Source organism: Fukomys damarensis, unplaced genomic scaffold (genome assembly GCF_012274545.1).
Source record: "Fukomys damarensis isolate Sample0158 unplaced genomic scaffold, DMR_v1.0_HiC HiC_scaffold_12, whole genome shotgun sequence".
In the NCBI taxonomy this organism is placed as follows: Eukaryota; Metazoa; Chordata; class Mammalia; order Rodentia; family Bathyergidae; genus Fukomys; species Fukomys damarensis.
In genome coordinates this window covers 46890212-46901333 of record NW_022900924.1, presented here as the reverse complement: position 1 = coordinate 46901333, position 11122 = coordinate 46890212, and the positions used below count along the sequence as shown (strand labels likewise).

Sequence of the window (11122 nt, the reverse complement as noted above, 5' to 3'; positions counted from 1 at the left end):
TTTTTTTTTTTTTGAGACTGACCTGGAACTCACTATGTAGCCCAGGCTGGTCTTGAACTCACAGCTCACAGTGATCCTCCTGCCTCAGCCTCCTGAGTGCTGGGATTACAGGCGTGCACCACCATGCGCGGCTACCTTCTTTTTTCAAGTGTTCTTTTTTCTGCTTTTCTTTTTGCTCTTTCTTTCTTTTTTCTTATTCCAATCATTCTGCTTCTTTTGGCTTGGCTTCTAACTCTTCATTTTATGTGCTATTCCTTCTCTCTTCTTTCTTCTTTAAGATCAGGCACAGCTTCTTGTATAGCTTAAGCAGTGGTTTTGCTAGGTCTTTATTTCTTCTCTTTCTCTTTTTCTTCTTTTTCTGCTTTCTCTTTTTTATCCTTGTTCTTTTTATCTCCTCCATTGTCATCTTCTGTAGTCCTAGAAGTCTCTCCTTTCTCTTCAGAGCTAGGGGCAATTTCACCACCAAGAGTCACTTTTGGATTTGACAACTTCCTCTGTAGGTTTCTTCTGAGATTCTTTTTGTTTACCCTGATCCTTTTCTTTTTTTTTTTTTTTTTGACTCAGAATAAAATGTTTTCTTTTTTCCTCTCATTGAGTTTATTGGTACATTCTAGGTATGCAGTACAGTTACACTCATCACTGGGATCTTGTACCTTTGCATGCCAGGTCTTGGTTCTCATTTTTCCCCTTGCCCCCTCTTCACCCTCCCCTCCCCACCTTCAAACACTTTAATTCCATTTTTACATTTTCTCATATTTTTTTTTCCTTTTCCCTTATTCCCCTTTCCCTGTCCTTCTCACTGTCCCTACACCTTTGGTCCTTTTCTTCCTATTTCAATTTTCTAATTGTCCCATTAGGATCTTGAGTACTATTTTAGTTTTTTACACCAGAGAAACTATTTGGTATTTGCATATGTGTGACTTATTTATTTCACTTAGGAGTATATCCTCAAAATGTACCCATTTACGTATGAATGAATCTACTTGCTCATTCTTTATGGCTGAGTAATATTCCATTTTATAGAAAAACCACATCTTCTTTATCCAGTTTCCAACTGATGGGCAGATGGACTGTTTCCAAGTTTTAGCCATTACAAACTGTGCCGCTATAAACATGGGTGCGCATATATCACTGTGGTATGATTCTTTTAATTCTTTTGGAAAGATACCCAGCAGAGGGATGGCTGAGTAGTATTCCATTTAATAGAAAAACCATATCTTGTTTATCCAGTCTCCAACTGATGGGCAAATGGTCTGTTTCCAAATTTTAGCTGTTATAAACTGTGCCACTATAAACACGGGTGAGCATATATCACTGAGGTATAATTCTTTTAATTCTTTTGGAGAGATATCCAGCAAAGGGGTGGCCGGGTCAAATGGGACCTCTAAACCTAGCTCTTTGAGGTATTTCCATATCGATTTTTACAGTGGTTGCACCAGTCTGCACTCCCACCAACAATGGAGGAGGGTTCCTTTCTCCTCACAATCCCACCAACATTTCTTATTGGTTGATTTCTTGATGGCAGCCATTCTTTGTGGGGTGAGGTGGAATCTCAGTGTTGTTTTCATCTGCAGCTCTTGAATGACCAGTGATGTGGAACGTTTTTTCATATATTTACTTGATGCAGGTTTCTTTTGAGATTCTTTTCATTTACCCTGATCGTTTTTACCTATTTCTAACTCTTATTTTTTCCTTCAGCTTTTATAGTTTTGCGTTTTCTTTATCTTGCTTTTATTCTCTTGCACTCCTCCTTTTCTGCCTTCTGCTGTCTTAATTTTGAAGGAAGAGGAAGAGTCATCATCTTCATTTAATGTTGACATTAGAACATGGCTTATTTCTTTTGTCATTTTCTAGACTGCACAATGTCGTCAGCCTCATCACCACCGTCGCCTGAAGAGTTCACACCAGAAGGCTCCTCGAGTCTCTTGCTAATGGCATCCTCCTCTGAGTCATTCCACTTCTTATTTGACTTTTTAGGTTTCCCTTTGGCACTTTTAGAAAATGTATTTACATCATGATCATTGTTACCTCTCCTTCCCCCTTTGTTTTTGCAGTCTTTTTATTATGAATATTTATTTTCTGATACTTTGCTGTCGTTATCATCAAAACTTTGGGTTTTTTTTCTCCCCATTTTCCTGTTTTGTATCTTGATTTGAGATGGATTTCTCTTCACTGTTTCCTGTTGGCCTCAATGAAACCATTTCTCTGATTGCTTTGATGGCTTGAGCTTCCAAAGACAACTCTTTTTTTTTGTTTGTTTGTTTGTTTTTTTGAGACAGGGTCTCACTACGTAGTTGAGACTGAACTGGAACTCACTATGTGTGAGAGACTGCTTGGGCCTGCATAAGATGGCTGCCCTCAACCTTAGCCTTTGCCTCAGTGGAAAAATCCCACTAGACTACGTACGTGACTTTTGGCAGGTTTAGCCCCTGGGCAAACAGGAAATCTTACAGAAAAAATAGCCCTTTGTGCTAACCACAGGGTCACGGGATCTGGAGCAGGAAGCAGGTGGTATTCCCCGTCCTACTTGCCCCTAGGGATTGTGAAGTTAAAGATTGCATAGGGTTAATTGTTGATGTACGCCTTCCCACTTACCCCTCCCCACATTTGGTAAAATACTGATTGCTGTATGGTTAAGTGCTTGAATGACTCATGTGATTGGTAGAGGATTTGCTTGAGCTGTCCAATAAGCTTGCTGAACCTTCCCCCTGGGATAACAGTATATAATCGTTTTGCTGAGCCAATAAAGCGCCTTTGATCAGAAACCAGACTTGGGCCGTGTACTCTAACTTCTTAAAGATTTCCTTCACAGACATTCAAGATCGGATCGGCCTCTGATGACCCACGAATAAGAGGCGGCTCTCACCTCCTATTCCCCGCGGGACGGGGTCCCCCCAGAGAGCCGCAACTATGTAGCCCAGGCTGGTCTCAAACTCACAGCGATCCTCCTGCCTCAGCCTCCTGAGTGCTGGGATTACAGGCATGGGCCACCATGCCCAGCCCAAAGACAACTCTTAAAGTTCTTTCAGAATAGCTTCTTCATGAAAGTTCTGCTTTTCTCCTCATTCTTTTTCCCCTCTGTCTTTTGGGGTTTCTGTTCTTTGTGGGCACTAACTCCTTCTTTTTTGCAGCCGGGGCACCAAAAATCTGTGCATACTTGGAACTGTTTTCCCTCTTGTTTTTCTGTTTCTTCCCCATGGCTTGTCAGCAGCCCTGAGCCTCTCCACTCTGCTCTCACAGAGCCACTGTCCCCTTGGGCTCCACTCAGCCCAGTCCCTCCACACTGCCTCCTCTCAGACCAGCTCTCCCCAGACTGATTTTTTAGAGCAATCTTTGTCTTTGTTGTATTTCAAGTCACCTAATCATTGTGATTCTGTCTCCAGAACCTCTGCTATTCTTTCTTTCTTATTGCAGACTCTAATCAATTTGGGAAATTCCTAAGCAGAGTTCAGTACATTATAATATTTCTATCTATACTACCTAGATTATAATATTTTACAAACACCGAGATGTTTGTATCTTTCCAGTATGTTAGGACTCTAGGGATTTAGTCATGAAGAAGAGAAATCTTTAAGAAATTCACAAAGAAGCACAAGATAGATGTAAAGAACCAGATTCAATGTAATATAGGTAAATACACCTGAAATGGAAGAGGTGTAGGATTCACATACAATTTGGTAAGCTTCTTATTGATTTAGGTTAAGTTTTATATAAAAGCAGCATTAAAGATGACACTAGAAAGAGTTCGTTTCTTTGCCTTATCTAATAATCATTTTCCCCTTAACTTCTTAGCATGAAAATTTTCAGAATGAAATCCTCACATAACAGTTCTGATTATTGCAAGAAAAGATCCTACCTTTTACAGCTAAGCACACTGCCTAGTCCATATTACTGAGTTCACCATCTTTAATATCACTCTTTGCTCTTGTTTCTGTCTCATTTTCACAGCAGTGCACCATTGTTGATGTTCAGGATGATGTCAGATGGGTAGATAGCCTTTATACTAATTTTCTTATATGTATTTAGTTGTCATTAGGGAAAATTCACTATTATATGAAGCTCAACACTTAGAATAATTTTAACTAAAAAAAAAACTAACACAAAATTAGTTATGTAAAAAGTAAAGAGTGGCTATGCTCAGCATAGGACCAAATATATGAATCTTCAGATGAGGGGAAAATATAATACCATTATTCATTCATTATAGATGGTCTGATATTCACCATGCAGAAATACTTGAGAACACCCCAAGTGACCTACAATATAGGCTATATTTTCATAAACTTATATTTCTGGTAGGGCTGCTGCTTCTGTCTGCAATGCCTGCTTCCTCCCTTCACTTCTTACCACCCTTTCTAACATGTAGTGTATGTCCTTATTATACTACTTCTTATTATTCTTTTTTGCATTGAAAGAAAATGTGGTGCAGTTGTTTGGAGCCGGGAACTCCATGACAGGAGACTATGTGGGATGGATCTTTATTTGCTATCAGCAAAGGGCCTGGCTCATACTCTCTGGTCAGTATATGAAGGCAAGAGCACACACGGATGTTTAATTACTCGATGGTGGAGAGCAATGATAAAGCCACAGAAAACTCCCATTCCCTACAAGTCTCCACTTCTAAATGTCACTTCGGATTTAGACAGCAATGATGAATCATGGCTTCTGAAAGACCATATTTAAAATAAGTATCTGTTGCCTGGGAACTGAGCAAACCCAACTGACAAAGTTTTACAGATTATTTTATCAAATTAGCTCCTATCATCAAGAAACCCCTAAGAGTGTAAGACCAAAAAAGAGGAACAAGCAAAGGCAGAACATCGTAACCATTATGATCATTTTAATAGAAGTTTACCATTCCCTTGCCCTATTTTTAACTCAGACTCAATTTATTCTTGTGACAGATATTATTATTATGATTTCCTCCACCATTTCTGCTGAAAAGATATAAATGAAGTACAAAATTCTGTACCAACAATCTGTTTGGTGCCCTTTATTTTTTAGGGAATTTTCACCTTCCAATTTTTCTCCTAACTCACATATCATAACTCTAATTTAGGTCAAATTTTATACTCAAACAAAGATCTGTCTTATATGCATGTGAGATCCTCTCTCCATTCATCAGTGCCCTCTCAAACAGCTCCTCCTTTTGTCAAGCCTTCATACAATTCAGTATATGAAGTTTATATTTAAAATAGTTTCAAAGTTATTTTATGTAAACTTGTCCTCTTTAGATATGTATTTAACTGTATAAAGATATGTATATACTTCCCTTTAATGAACAAATTTGAATATAAGATAAAAATGATTTTAAAAACTATTTTAATACTAATTCTAAGCATTTGATATATATTAATGCATTATGTCTTCTTCAAAGCTGAGTAACAAAGAATGTAAAATATTTCATAGGGGCATGTGCAATTTTTCCTACTGTGTTTCTCATAAAGAGGATAGGTGAAGTGAAGTTTTCATGGAACTGAGTTTCTTCTAAAACCAACACTATAAAAGGGATCGTGAGTCAAAGGAGATAACTAAAGGGAAAATGGTCAGGAAAAATGTACGGCATTTTCTTTAGTAAAATCTAGAATGATCACCTGGGATTTAGCTCAGTGGTTCAGTGGCCTGCCTTCTATGCAATCACTTTGCCTATTTAACATAAAGAAATAACCAGGAAAAAAAGTCAATCAGCCTGTTTGTAGAGAATGAATGACACACTTCCTAAAGCAAAAAAAAAAAAAAAAAAAAAAAAAGAAATCTAGAATGATGTTACCTATGTTTAAGTCAGTAAAAATTCAATCAAGAAATTAGAACCACAAGAAGGGTTGTGAAAGAGGGATTTCCTGTGGGAGCTGGATTGTACACAACTGTGGGAGGAACTGGAGATCGAGGTGGGGGATGGAGGTGCTGACAGTTCAGAGTAACATTGCTAATTTGACTTCCAGAAGCAGGGGTAACTATGACAAGCTGATGCTTGCATGAGAATTCAGGCGTCTCCACTTAGTGGCTGGTGTGGCCAAGACAGGTTGCTGATGGATAAGTCTATATGGGGCTATCATCTTCTGATAATCCCAGATCTATCACTGACCAAAGAGTCAGCAGCCAGAAAGAAGCACAAGACATGAAAAGGTGGCCAAGCAAGAATACTGAAACCCATCAGAAGCTGTGTACCACTCAATGCGTTTAATTAACCACTCTGACCTTCAGGGAAGACTGACTTCTGCTTCCCTACTTACTTCCATACCTCATGAATGCTTTTATTCTGATCAACTATGACTCAGAAGCATATAGGAAAGGAGTCTTAGAAAATATAAAGTTCCCACTTAGCCCAGTTGAGTCAGAAAAATATATCTACCACAAATACAGAATTCAACATTTTTGAAGCATTAGTTTAACAAACTCATCAAGTGAATAGCATATATATTCTACAGAGATTCTTATTTTCAAATAATTCAGATAAAATGCAACTTCTAAGGCTGGGAGAAATTTTAATTAAGCCTTAATAATAGTGGATAATATTTAGTAATCAGAGAAGATAGATATCAACATTTTACATTTATATCAGTAAAATAAGAATCTATGGTATATAAGGTATTGTGGTTAAAGTGGAGCAAGTGTTTAAATTATGTAATATATATTTTTGAGTCTGTCACATTGCATTAAACTGATCTTTCACTGTATCTATAACCAAGGACAAGAGCTCATTGGGAAAAAGATTTCTGAGTTTTCACCATGGAAACTAGATACAAATGGCCCCTGAAATAGCCAGACTTACAAGATGAAACATTCCAAGTGCAGTAAGTGGCAATATCAATTTATTTGGATTAATACCACACATGAAACAATTTTTATTCTTTAGTATCTTAATTTAGATAAATTCAAATGCTCTTTAAACCAATCCAGAGGGCACTGACTAAGAAGACTAAATGGATAGATCCAGTCAAGAATATTGTGAGAGTTAATTGTGGTACGTCAATTTGAATGGATTAAGAAACATCTAGCAAATTAATGACACACATTTCTGAGTGTGTCAGTGGATGATTCATATATAGGCTGCAAACTGTAGAGGGTAGACTCATTCTGGATGTGGGTGACCCCAACCGATAAGCTTGTCTGGATGGCATGAAAAAGGAATTCTTCCCTTTGGGCTCTGTGTGTGTGTGTGTGTGTGTGTGTGTGTGTGGTACCAGGGGTCATTCGCGGGTCCTTGCACTTGGGAGGCAAGGGGCAGAACCACTGAGCTAATTCCCCGGCCCCCTTTTTACTCCTTGGAAGGAACTCTTGTACACTTTGTCCATAGTGTCATTTGTTCAGAACTGATTTTCTGACTCAAAGGTCACTTTCCATGAAACAATCTCTGTTGGTATAAGTAAAACTGAGTATATGCCCACTGTGGAGTCAAATGGCAGAAACTTTATGTCACGATTAAGTTACTTTTTCATCTCTTTCTTAAATTCTCATTGTTTTTATTATGTTCTAAACTACTTCATAACTTTCAAAATAAAAGGGTATAGGGTCCCAGATTTCAGATCTCCCTCTTAAGAACTTGGTGTGCAAATAGCACTCCTACAACAAATCTAACTGGCATGATCTGTTCTTATTTCTTTTTACTTGATCCCTGGCTGTGAACTAAGTTTAGTATTTAGAAATGATAATTTATGGTCATAAAACTAATGTCAAAGTTGTTGTTTCAGAACGCCATTAACTAATGATAGAAATTTTAGTTTATTTTGAAATGGCTTGCTGTATACCTCTTCACAAGAATGAGATCTTCCAGAATTAGGGAGGCCTCTTGCATTCATTTTTATATATCCATCACTAGGCTGGTGAAAAATCATTATTTATTCACCTAATGATTTTTTCTCAGATCACCTATCAAAGTAGAATTAAGTAAACATTTGAAAATAAATGTAAGTTGGACATGGTGGCATGTGCCTGTAATCACAGCACTCAGGAGGCTGAAGTGGGAAGATCACCAAGAGATTGAGCCCATCATGGGCTACATAGTGAGTTCAAGGCCTAACCTACACAGTGAGACTCTGTCTCAAAGAACAAAAAGCAAAACAAAACAAAAATAAGCAAATGTAAAAAGAAAATACATAGTTACAAGAAATCCAGCAGAAATTCAGAGGATCATTAATATGTACTTCAAGAGACTGTACTCTAGCAAAAAGGAGAACAGAGAAGAAATGGACAGATTTCTAGATACATATAAATTACCAAAGTTGAGCGAAGAAGATATAAAAAGTTCCAAATGCCCGAATTGAAATCAGTGAAATTGAAAACATAATTAAAAATTTATCAATGAAGAAAGGCCCCAGTCCTGATGGATTCACTGCTGAAATCTACAAGACATTTAGAGAAGAACTATTGCCACTACTCTTTAAACTTTTCAGTGAAATTGAAAAGCAATACTTCCAAATTTATTCCATGAAGCAAGGGTTACTTTGATTCCAAAACTAGGGAAAGACGCAAACAAAAAGTGAACTATAGGCCAATCTCGCTAATGAACATAGATGCAAAAATCTTCAATAAGGTACTGTCAAACAGAATACAGAAAAGATCATACACCCTGGCCAAGTTGGATTTATTCCAGAGATGCAAGGATGGTTAAACATACATGAATCAATAAATGTAATAGACTATATTAACAGAGTCAAGGAAAAAAACATATAATCATCTTAATAGATGCAGAAAAAGCATTCAACAAGATTCAATGCCCACTCATGATAAAAACCCTGCAGAAAATTGTAATCGATTGCTTTCATCTTAACTCAATAAAGGTTAACTATGAAAAATTAACAGCCTATTAACTGGTCAAAAACTGAAAACCTTCAGGTTAAAAATCAGGAACTAGATGAGGATGTCCACTGTCGCCACTTCTGTTCAATATAGTTTTAGAAACATTAGCCATAACCATCACACATAACACAAGAGAAAGAAATGAAAGCAATAAAAGCAGGAAAGGAAGAAGTTAAACTGTCATTATTTGCTGATGATATATTACTCTACACAGAGACCCAAAAAACTCTGCCAAAAGACTTCTAGACTAAACTGACTGATTCAGTAAAGTAGCTGGATACAAGGTAAGCACTAAAAAATCAATAGCCTTTTTGTACACAAATAACAGATTCAATGAAAGTGAAATTTGGGAAATAATCCCTTGCATAATAGCATCCAAAAAAATGAAATATCTAGGAATCAATCTAATGAAGGAAACAAAAGACATCTACATTGAGAACTACAACACTCTGAAAAAAAGATATGGAAGAGGATAAAGAAAATGGAAAGACAACCCTTGTTCCTGGGTAGGAAGAATCAATATAGTGAAAACATACTTCCAAAACTGCTATACAAATTAAACACAATCTTTATTGAAATCCCAACAGTATATTTCACAGAACTAGAGAAAACAATCCAAAATTTCATTTGGAACCCGAAGAGACCTAGAATAGCAAAAGCAGCTCTAGGCAACAGAGACATGGCAGTGGGTATTACAGTCCCCAACTTGAAACTATACACTATGTTAAAAACAGCATGGTACTGGCAAAGAAACAGACCCAAGGATCAATGGAATAGATTAGAAGATGCAGAAACAACTCCAGAAATACTCAGCTACCTCATCTTTGACAAAGGAGCCAACCATCCTCATTGGAGGAAAGATAGCCTCTTTAATAAATGGTGTTGGAAAAACTGGATTACAACTTGTCAAAGATTAAAACTAGAACATGAAATAAATTGAAATCCAAATGGATTAAAGATCTAAATATTAAAACAGAAATACTAAACTTACTGGAAGATAAATTGGGTAGAACTCTTGAAGACATTGGCATAGGAAAAGACTTTATGAACAATCAGTATCATGGGAATTGACACAAAGAATCAATAACAGAGATTTCATCTTTTTAAAAAAGCTTCTGCTCAGCCAGAGAAATGACAAGCACAGCTTAGAGAGAACTCACAATGTGGGGAAAAAATTTACTAGCTGTTCCTCAGACAAAGGTCTACTATTCAGAATATGTAAAGAACTCAAAAACATCACACCCCCTAAACATAAAGATCCAATTCAATTGACATCTTAAATGAACAGACATTCCTCAGATGAAGAAGTGAAAGCAGAAAATAAACATATGAAAAATGTTCAACATCCCTGGTCATTTGAGAGATGCAGATGAAAACAACACTGATATTCCATCCCACTGCAGAAAGAATGGCCACTATCAATAAATCAACCAATAACAAATGCTGGCAGGGTTGTGGGGAGATAGGAACCCTTCTTCATTTTGGTGAGAGTGCTGACTGGTGCAACCACTGTGAAAATCAATATGGACATACTTTAAACAAATAGGATTAGAAGTCCCATTTGACCCAGCTATTCCTCTGCTGGGTATCTTCCCCAAAGAAATAAAAGAATCATATCACAGCAATATATGCTCCCCCATGTTTGTAGCAGCGCAGTTCATAATAGCTAAGATTTGGAAACAGCCCAATTGCCCATCAACTGCAGACTGGATAAATAAGATGTGTGTGCTTTCAAAATAAATAAATAAATAAACACATAAATAAAATGGAGTACTATTCAGCCATGAAGAATGAGAAATTAGAGATGTTTATAGCTAAGTAGACTCACATTGAGGCCATACTCAAGTGAAATTAAAAAGTCAAACAAGTATAAATCATGAATAATTTTTCTGATGTAAAAAACTAAAAGTGTAAACAAGGATCAAAATGTATAATTAATATTGTGTAGTAGGAAGAAAAGTGGGAAGGGCTGGGGAAAGGTAAAAAAGGAAAAGAAAAAATATGTGAAAAGGAAAAACATGAAAACAATATCTTTGTAAACAGGGAAGGGCAGAGGGGATGAAGGGAAGGCTGGGTAAAGGGGAAAAATAAGAACCAAGATATATCATGTAAAGGTACAAGATCCCAATGATGAATGTCATCAGGCTGTATACTTAAAATGCACAAATAAACTCAATTAAAAAAAAGAAAATACATAATTTGATAATCCACTTTTGAGAGTCAAATTGTGATGGAGGGAAAGCTAGAGAAAGGACATGCATTGTTTTCATTAGAGAATAGTTTGATTAAGTTATTTATGAACACCACATGGTTGATGTGGCCC

At 36.8% G+C, this 11122-nt stretch overlaps 1 pseudogene; it reads right to left on the bottom strand.

Moving 5' to 3' along the window:
* LOC104862492 overlaps window positions 1-3198 on the bottom strand; it is a 7619-nt pseudogene extending 4421 nt beyond the window's left edge.
* Between the last annotated feature and the right edge of the window lie 7924 nt (window positions 3199-11122).